Source organism: Sabethes cyaneus, chromosome 2 (genome assembly GCF_943734655.1).
Source record: "Sabethes cyaneus chromosome 2, idSabCyanKW18_F2, whole genome shotgun sequence".
NCBI lineage: Eukaryota > Metazoa > Arthropoda > Insecta > Diptera > Culicidae > Sabethes > Sabethes cyaneus.
This window is the reverse complement of record NC_071354.1, coordinates 79632375-79641681: the sequence shown is the minus strand read 5'-3', so window position 1 is coordinate 79641681 and position 9307 is coordinate 79632375.

The window sequence follows — 9307 nt, the reverse complement described above, 5'->3', positions numbered from 1 at the left end:
AACCAAAAAATTCGGAAAGTCAAAGAGTCTGAAGATCAATAATTTCTAGAGTAAAAAAGTTCATAATTCAAAGTGTCTGAAGGCCAGAAGCCAGAAACTCAAAAAATCCGAAAGAGTTTGAGAAGCAAACAGTCTACAAATCAGAAAATCAGAAAGCTAAGGGAAACCCGAAATGTGAAAACGCCCTGAAGTCAAAAAGCCAGAAACTCAAAAAATCTAAAAATTAATATCTGAAAGTCAAAAAGTCTGAATGGTGAAAAGGCCGCAGGTCGAAAATCCCGAAAATCGAAAAGCCCGAAAGCGAACAAGTCTGAAATTCTAAGAGACAAGAAGTTAACTTGTCAAAAAGTTAAAACGTAAAAAAGTCAAGGAGCTAAGTTTTTTTTTTTGTTTTTCTATAGTCACTCTAACAGCTTGGGTCATTCGTGACTTCTGCGGTGTTGGGATTCGAACCCGGCGTGACTCCTCGGCGTGAGAGGCGTGAATGCTAACCATTACACCGGGATTGAGCCCCAGAGCTAAGAAGTGAAGAAGTCAAAAATCAAAAAATTAGGATGTTAAGAAGTTAAGCAATTGATAAATCGGGAAATTCTGTTAACATTTCTATCTGAATTTCAACAGTCGTGAGCAGCGGGATTCTTTGCTTGAATTCTGAACCATAACTAACAAACCAAAAGTTTAAATTTGGTTTTGCATCGGGTTGGAACTGCAAGCTATTGTAAGATTGCGGGAAATTACCTATATTTATCTATCAAGTGCTAATTGCTACAAATTAAAAACTTCAACCGTGTACGACAGACTACGCAGCCCGTTTGCCTATGGATTAAATTATTCAAATCTCAGCTAAAGCAAGCGTTCTATTGTTTACGACTAAACAAACAATAAATCTAAATCATAAACAAACTAAAATCGATCGACGTGTTTCCATACATACGACAGGATGCCACTGCCGTTGCCGGACGAAAACGTGAATGAACAATACAGGCTGGAAACCGTTCTTTCCTTCTCTTTCTATGGTCTGAAGTTGAAACAGAACATTTCGAGTTCAACTCAGCCGGAGCGGCCGGAGTCTGTCTGTGGCTGGGTACGCGATGGGAGCCTGTGTCTCGGGCTCGGCATACAAATACCTTGCTGTAAAAGTTTTCCAGCCAGCCAACAGCAACACGGCAAACGGCAATGCCTGCATGCAGCTTGGTGTGGTGCAGTTTTAGAGCCGCTGTTAGAAAAATAGTTGAAAACCGGTCCTGGTCGTTTTCGGTCGAACTGCACAAACGACGACGACCGACGGCGACGATGGACGGACGGAAATCGGAGAAGAAAAAGAAGTAAATGCAACGAGTTTGATTATTTTTCTTTTTTTGTTATGATTCTTTTTTTTCGTTGTTTCTCCCATTCGAGGGCACTCCACACGTGCATTTGCTGCTGGGCTACACCAACACCTTTGTGTTGCTGTTGCACAGAGATGCAGGCGACTTGCAACATAAGGTACAGGAGCGTTTGAAAGGAATTAGAGGGCGTTTTCGGTCGAAGCTCGAGGAAATTTCATAATGTATTCTAAGCTCTAAGCTCTGCATATTTTGAACGCTCTATTGTTTGTTCGAAAATAAACGCATGAACAAGATAATCTTCATCGCCCTCTAATCTACAGTAAATAATATGTACAACCAACAGGGTCATTCAATAAAACCATCACAACATAGAGTACAATAAATTGCTCCCACTGTACATATACCTACAAATTCACTATTCCTCCCATCAGCCGATGAGAATCGTAGAATTGATCCGTTCTGGGTTGGCTCGTCTCTCTTGGGTGTGCTCGGCACGATTCAGAAGCAATGATTGCGTTCCACGGTGTAAACTACCCTGGGGGACGGAGTACGTACGGGCAAAGGTTTACCTTTTTCGTTTTCGAACGAAAAGGAAAACATAGGAAGACCCAATTGTTCCAGCTGGATTTCTGTCTGCTGGCAAAGAAAACAAAATGCATAAAACCGGTAGCCACGACGAAAGTATCGGTGTGTAGGTACGTGCATATACCTACCTACACCGGTACATATGGGATTCATGCTGTTGCCATTCGCTGCTGGCTCTAACCGACCGACCATACAATTGAAGAATGAGCCCTAACAGTTTTGAGTAACTGATTTCTTCGCTGGTAAAAGTTATTTCAATTCGTTATTTTTTTTTGCTGTACACTTCTAGTGGGTGCATCGATGATGTGTTGTTTAATACCGAGAATTGTCGTAAAATTTGCAACAAAGTTGCGATGCATCGAGATTTGCAATTGAAATGCATTTAGGTATGTACGGATCGAATGTATTCCTTGAGGATTAGAATGTTTTTCTTTTAAGCAGACACACCAAAAAGAATACCAAAAAGACACACAAAAGAAATAAAGCAGCTAAAGAAATGTTTTGGAAGTTGCTGAACTGTTTTGAAATTCCAAATCGATATCCTGCATTTAAATGAGGAATTTATCCTGGCAATATGAAGTCGTGTTTTTGAGGTCACACCTTTTTCAGAGTTGAAAAACAAGAGTAGAACAGCGTTGTTCGCGTTTCATTCCCGCAGAGAACAACAACCCTCTGTGGGACTCGAATGAAATCGACTATCCACCCAAAATCCGAACACAACACAGTGTACCATCCATCGGAAATTGAATCAGTCTAATTAGCATCCCGAAAAAGCCCTTTACGTTCATGATTTTCCCTAAATTGGAGATAGATATCTCCAAATAATACGTTACAGTCGATAGCAACTCAAATATTTCAATAGTTCTTTATGGTCGATGGTATCATATGTAGCTTTAAAGTCAACGAATTCTGTATTTACTGCCTTTTTCGGAGAAGCTGCCGCAGTGAAAATAGTTGATTTTTCGTTGACCGCACTTCGACGAATCCAACTTGGTAAATTCCTGCAAAATGGTGATGATGAAATGAAATGACTTGGAAAAGCACTTTGTAGGCAGCATTAAGAACGATCACTTACTTTACTAGCCGAGAGCCGGAGTACCCAGCTAGCATTTTTGTATGTATGTAACAGTTAAAAATCAGCATTACGTATAGATATGCATGCTAAATTGCTAATAAATCGTATTTGATGCGCAAAATGGTATATCTGTACTATTTTGGAGGCGATATACGTGTTAAATATACGTGTTTCATCTGTATATGTCGATAATATCCGATTAAGCCTGACTCCCTCCGTACTACTATACAATTCTGTGCTGAATAACGTATGAATGTGAGTCAGGCATTGAGAACGGTTATTGTACAATAGTTTTCACAGTCCAGCTTTCTAGGAGATAAACAAAGCTTTTACGCTTCCATTTTAACAAGCTTCGCTGCGATGCGATCTTTACCAGCCATTGCCTATTCCACGAGACTCGGTAGCATGGCCCTAGTAAGGTAACCTAGTAACCCACCTTACTACGAAAAATCAAGGAAATTCGACTCGGAACATTCGGCATGAACAAAGGCGACGAAATAAGGACATGGAATGGATACTTGGTACCTGGAACTGCAGATCGCTGAATTGCTAGGGTTGCAACCAGGGCCGGCGCTAGCCAATTTGTCGCTCCACGCCAATTCTCAAAATGGCGCCCCCAGAACAAACGAAAAACAGCCGACGTTGCTGTGTGCCGACATTCGACTACCTACACACTCGCAAACGCGCAGTCTCGTAGCATCTTTCTGCATAACCACTTACGTGGCAAACAACTCTTGAGCATCCAGCTGCCCGTCAGGGTAAGCGGCACACTGGGATACAGATTTTGCATTACTTTTTGTTTTCTTCTTCATCTTACGCCCTCGATTCTACACGCGGGTAGAAGTGCGAGTCCTCGCGAGTGATCGGTATCAGTTACTCAGGCTGTAATAGCGTGCAAGAACGACCACCGTGGCTGTTAGCTAAATACACACTCGCAAAAGTCGTTGCAGTGCATGAATAAACAAGAGCGGGAGTCCGAAAGGAATGCTTATGCCGGTGTGTTCATTAGAACGAGTACGCATGTGTAAGAAAATTAGCCCACACAAGTGCGGGCTTCGTAACACTGGTCACAGTCAACCGCCATTTCTTTTGAATAATTGTCGGTTTCTTGAAACCCATTATTAGAATGATAAACCTTCAAAAACGAGAAAGTTCGGTTCATATTTCCTGTTATTTTAGAAACTTCGTCCTCATACCTTGCTACTTCACGGAAGATGAATCTGCTGATTGCGGATTCTGAAGAGATTCGAAAATCTCACCCGAAAAATCAATGTCCCTTTCCTACCACGTGTATCTCAGTGTTTTGATTGTTGTGTTTTGTAGCGAATAGATTTTCATCAGGAGGAGGTGGAGCGCAAACTGAAAGCGAAGAATGGCGTAGGCATATGAATCATGCACTGCAGGCATTACTTGGAATGATTCTCAAAGTACACTTGTCGAAAGTTGGGAGAGTACAATGAGTCGGTCACGTCGCAAGAATACCGGATGACCGTGCAGTGAATCTGTTCTCTTCTAGACCTTCATCGGCCTTAAGGGCCTCATACACGTACGCATATGTTAGACTGGGAACAAATAAAATGGTGGCGGGTCATTCAGGTCGAGCGACAAACACCCAGCATCTTCTTTTGCCTGCTTGGTTCGTGACGTTCATACACAGGTGTGAGTGTTGACCGAACATGAATTCACCAACATTTTCGGATAACATGTTCGTACGCGTATGAGGGCCTTTAGAAAAAGAGAAACCCAACTTACTAGATGGCTCGACCAGATTGAAGCCGATTTGCTTGTGTCGAGATGCTCAACGAATTGGCGGCAAATAACCCAGGACCCAATACAGCGAAGGAGCTAGGAAATTTTCCCTCGAGGGGGCCTAGGGGGTGCCTTCCAAAAAACAATTGATTATGATCTTGTTACGCTGGCTATCACCGATAGCACAGTGTTTTGTAGGGAAATACCAAGCGGGCATCATGAGGGTCCGCGCAATTACGGACCAGATGTTTACCATCCCTCAGATCTTGTAGAAATGTCGGGAGTACAACGTGTCTGCGCATTACATCTTTATTAATTTCAAAGCAGCATACGGTACAGTCGATCGAAACTAGCTATGGTAGATAATGCACGAATATGGTGTTCCGGATAAATTGACACCACTGATCAAAGGTACATTTTATATTGGATCAAGTGATGTATTTCATGTGCATCTCGGGGACACTCGAGTCCCTGCGAGACGCAGTGACGGTTGACAGAAGGTGACAGCTTGTCCTGCATGCTGTCCAACAGTGCACTTGAGGGGGTGATCCGACGAAATTCGAGTCTAGGAGGAGTGAGCTAAACATAAATGCGTCGAAGACCAAATACTCAAAGGAAACAAACGCGTGCCTCTCGCGGACGGTAACTGTTGACGGCAACGAACTAGAAGTGGCATATAACTTCGTGTATTTGGGATTGCTGGTGCTCACGGACACCAACACTAGTAAGGGGATCCAGCAGCACATTTAAGTGGGGAATCGGGCCTACTTTGCCCTTCGCAAAACGCTACGAATTAGAAGCATACGCTACCATACGACATACGTAGCGATACCATACGACACCCATCGTAGCGATAGTTGAGAGACTACGGTGGGTCGGCCACGTTGTACGAATGCCGGGCGACTGCGCAGTGAAATCCGTTATCTTCAAGAACCCCACCGGCACCAGAAATAGAGGAGCCCAACGTGCTAGATGTCTCGACAAAATTGAAACTGACTTGCATGTGTCGAGACGCTCAACACTGGGCGGCGCGTAGCCCAGGACTGAGCACTGTCAAGAGGATGCTGCTTGAATGGAATGCACGGATGGCCTCGATACTGAATGTTGTTCACAACGAAGAGTTTTGGGCGTCTCTTAACTATCAATTGGCGGGGGTCCAAGCTAACGTTAGCGCTACCATAGGAACTGACGTCAATGATGTCTGAGAACTGACTGCAATCAATCAAACAATGGTCGATCAGCATTTCTGTCTGATTTGGAGCTTGTATTGGAAGAAAGTATATAAGTTTTAGAACCATTTCGTTGGTCAGCGGATATGCGTGGAACCCTCCAATCACCGATTTGTATACTTAGCCGACAGGAGTGTTGAAATCCTGATGAAGATCTTCATATCAAGTTTTAGGCAGCGACTCCAACAGCGTGTGCACGTTGATGATGTTCACGTCAAAGTCTAAGCACCACCGCGGGGTCTATTTTACATCTACAGGTACAGGTACCAACTTCGTTACAAAAATGTCGGACGACTGTGCCATCAAATCCCGGCACCGGGAATAGAGCGTGCAACATGGTTCAACCAGATTTATTTATTTATTTATTTTATTTATTGTTTTAACTTCAACTGATTACCTCTCATTGAAACCGATGAATGGGAAAAGCCAATTTGAGTTGACACCATTGCAATCATTCTCAAATTGGCATAAAAACCCATCTTTTTTCTAACTTAAATTATCTTCGTCAGAAAGTCATAATACTATTATCCTATGGCATATTCAACACCACGCTTCATCGTGGCTTTCTCCCGCAGGACTCGTTTTCAGTTTTTTTTGAAATATCGGTATCTCTCACCTAAAACCAAACTAATGGCCCAAATAACTGTCGAGCATTCATCATCCGTGCAGAATGTGCAAAAGAAAAAATCTTTACCGAAGCCTTTCCCTAATCCGGGGGGAGAAATACGCGAACCCTTATGTTACTCCTTCCGGGTAAGCTCAACCCGATCTCATACGTCTGCCATGGTCCATTTCATTTGATGATGATTGATGATGTGAAAAGGGGAAAGTTTGGTCACTTATTGTTTGCCAGGGTATGGAAAAAACCGGGGAAAATAGTGACAGATTTATAAGTTTTAATTGAATTCTGCCTTTTTCCCCATTTTCACGAACCATCCTTATCACTATGTCATGCCGAGTTACGATGGTGTTATTGATCGAACGTATGTTTTTTTCTTTCTCTTTAAGCAAGTCGGACATACTTCTGAGGAAAGTCGTCAAAAACATACTGTTTCCAACACAAACAGTCAGAGCACTTTGCCGGTTCTTCTGGCCATCAATATGTTCCTACCTGTGACTCTTCCGTTGTGGGCTGCGTGCATTGCAGGCAGAGTAAGGAAGCTCCTTTGCCCTGCGGTTTACCACAAGCTGTTGTGCAATTAAATGGTTTTCTTTCTCTGCTTCCCAGCGCAGCGCATCGCTTAGATGTAAACCGGTACAGTAGAAGGTTACTCCAAAACTAAGAAGAACTTGCAAAGTGTATATTTGAATAGCATGCAACGAATCTGTCAGGGTTAGGTTCAGTTGTTATTTGCATATGCAGCTCAGACTGGTCCAGAAGAAAAACGTAAGCAAGTCACATGGAATAAAGAATATCATTTGAATAAAATCATTTATAATTGATATGTGTGTTCCAAAAACACAGGAAAATACATATGAAACTTATTTGACAATCAATTTTTAAACCGAAAACAAAAATACTAATACGGGTCAGTTTACATGTACAGATATTCCAACTTAGTGTAAGGCGTAAATGGAATCGAACAGACCGGACCCGTGGATGGCCTAAAGATGATTGAAATGCGGCTCTTCTTGGACTACGTTTGTTGACCCATCCATTTGACTATGCAAACGAATGGAACGACCATGGTTCATGTTCAGAGTGAAAGCTCTTAACGTACAGCCCTACATCTACTGGATCGGCCTTTCAATCTAATGAATTACCACAAGTAATACTTATTATTTAATCATTACCTATATGAGCAGGCATGCAATCTAAGGGTACTGCATGTACGGTGCAAACAAGCTTAAATAAATAAATGGTTGATAGTGGATGGATTATTCTTCACTGAGTTATTAAGTCATCCATGGTAGGGATCGTCAGGGCCCTTTGCAGTGGAGAAATTTGTTTACCCTTGTTGGCGCTGGCGCTCGAACTGTTCTCGTACAATTGGGATTCTTAGGCCGATTTACATCAACTCGAATCATTAGCTTTCTATCAGAAGTTTCTTAATTTTTCACCGATGCTCCGGTGCATATCACACAGTGAATATCTTTCGTAAATTTAAAGCAACACGTGTATATCCGGCTTTACTAAATCTCTTTCAACAACAAGCTCCTACAAGTCGAATCGACGCTTCAAAAACTTGGTGCGTCTGTTCTCCAGAAGTAGCGATCCCAACTGTATCTTTACTCTAAAGAAGCGGCTGATTAACTGACTTGGTAAGCTGAGGGGTTCCATTGTTGCAAGGTTACAGAGTTGTCAACATAAAAATACCTAAACCGTGTTTGATTCGCGAATAAGGTAAATGATCATTTTTATATTGTAAGAACAATATGTGTGGTGTCCAGTATATACATTATATTAGTAGGGTAGACGCACCATTAGTGGTGGTAGTAACAGTAGTGGTGGAAACTCGAATTATTCCATATTATTTTTGCAGATTTTGGTACAAGTTTGATACTTATCAAATAATACTCTTACTGGTAGTTCGATACTTATCAAACTTGTACCAAAATCTGCAAAAATAATGAAATAATTCAAGTTTCCACCACTACTGGTACTACCACTACTACTGCTGCGTCTACCCTAGTTCAATAGTTAGCACGAAGATACGAAAGTGAATGCAAAAACACTTTTTATTAATTGAACTGTTTCAATCATAATCTATAAAGTGTACTGCAGTTTACATATTGCTAGAATAATCGCTGTTCCCAAGTGTGAATAAACAACAAATAAATTGTCTCAAGATATTATGCGCAACCTTGCTGATAAATTGTTTTTCCACAAGCACAGCTCGGCCTGCCATACATAACATCATAAACGAAACATTCACATTACGATTATTGCATGCATTCATCATTCCCAAAAACAGATTTCCATCTGCCGACGAACAACAAAAATTTTTCCCCTAAATCTTCAACGTTGCAACATTTACGGTTCCGATTCTTATCACACCGCTCTTGTATACGTATACGTAGTCGTGTTGCCGAAAAACCGTGACGAACGAAACGGCAACTTGATGGATGAAGGGTCTGCCAATCAATCGAACCACATCGCACGCACTCACTCGCTCGTCCTGGCCTAACCCTGCCGGACGAGCTGGCTATGCAAGAGTGACGAACCCTGGAAGTAATCACCCTCATAATTCGATTTTGTTTTCCCCCGCTTCCTCGCTTGTCGGACACATACATTTGATTTTCCTGCAATTCATTTATTCATGTATGTACGCTTATAAATGGATCAATTTATTGATCTTTTTTTTCCTTCGTTTCTTGACGATTTCCAGTAGAGAAATTGT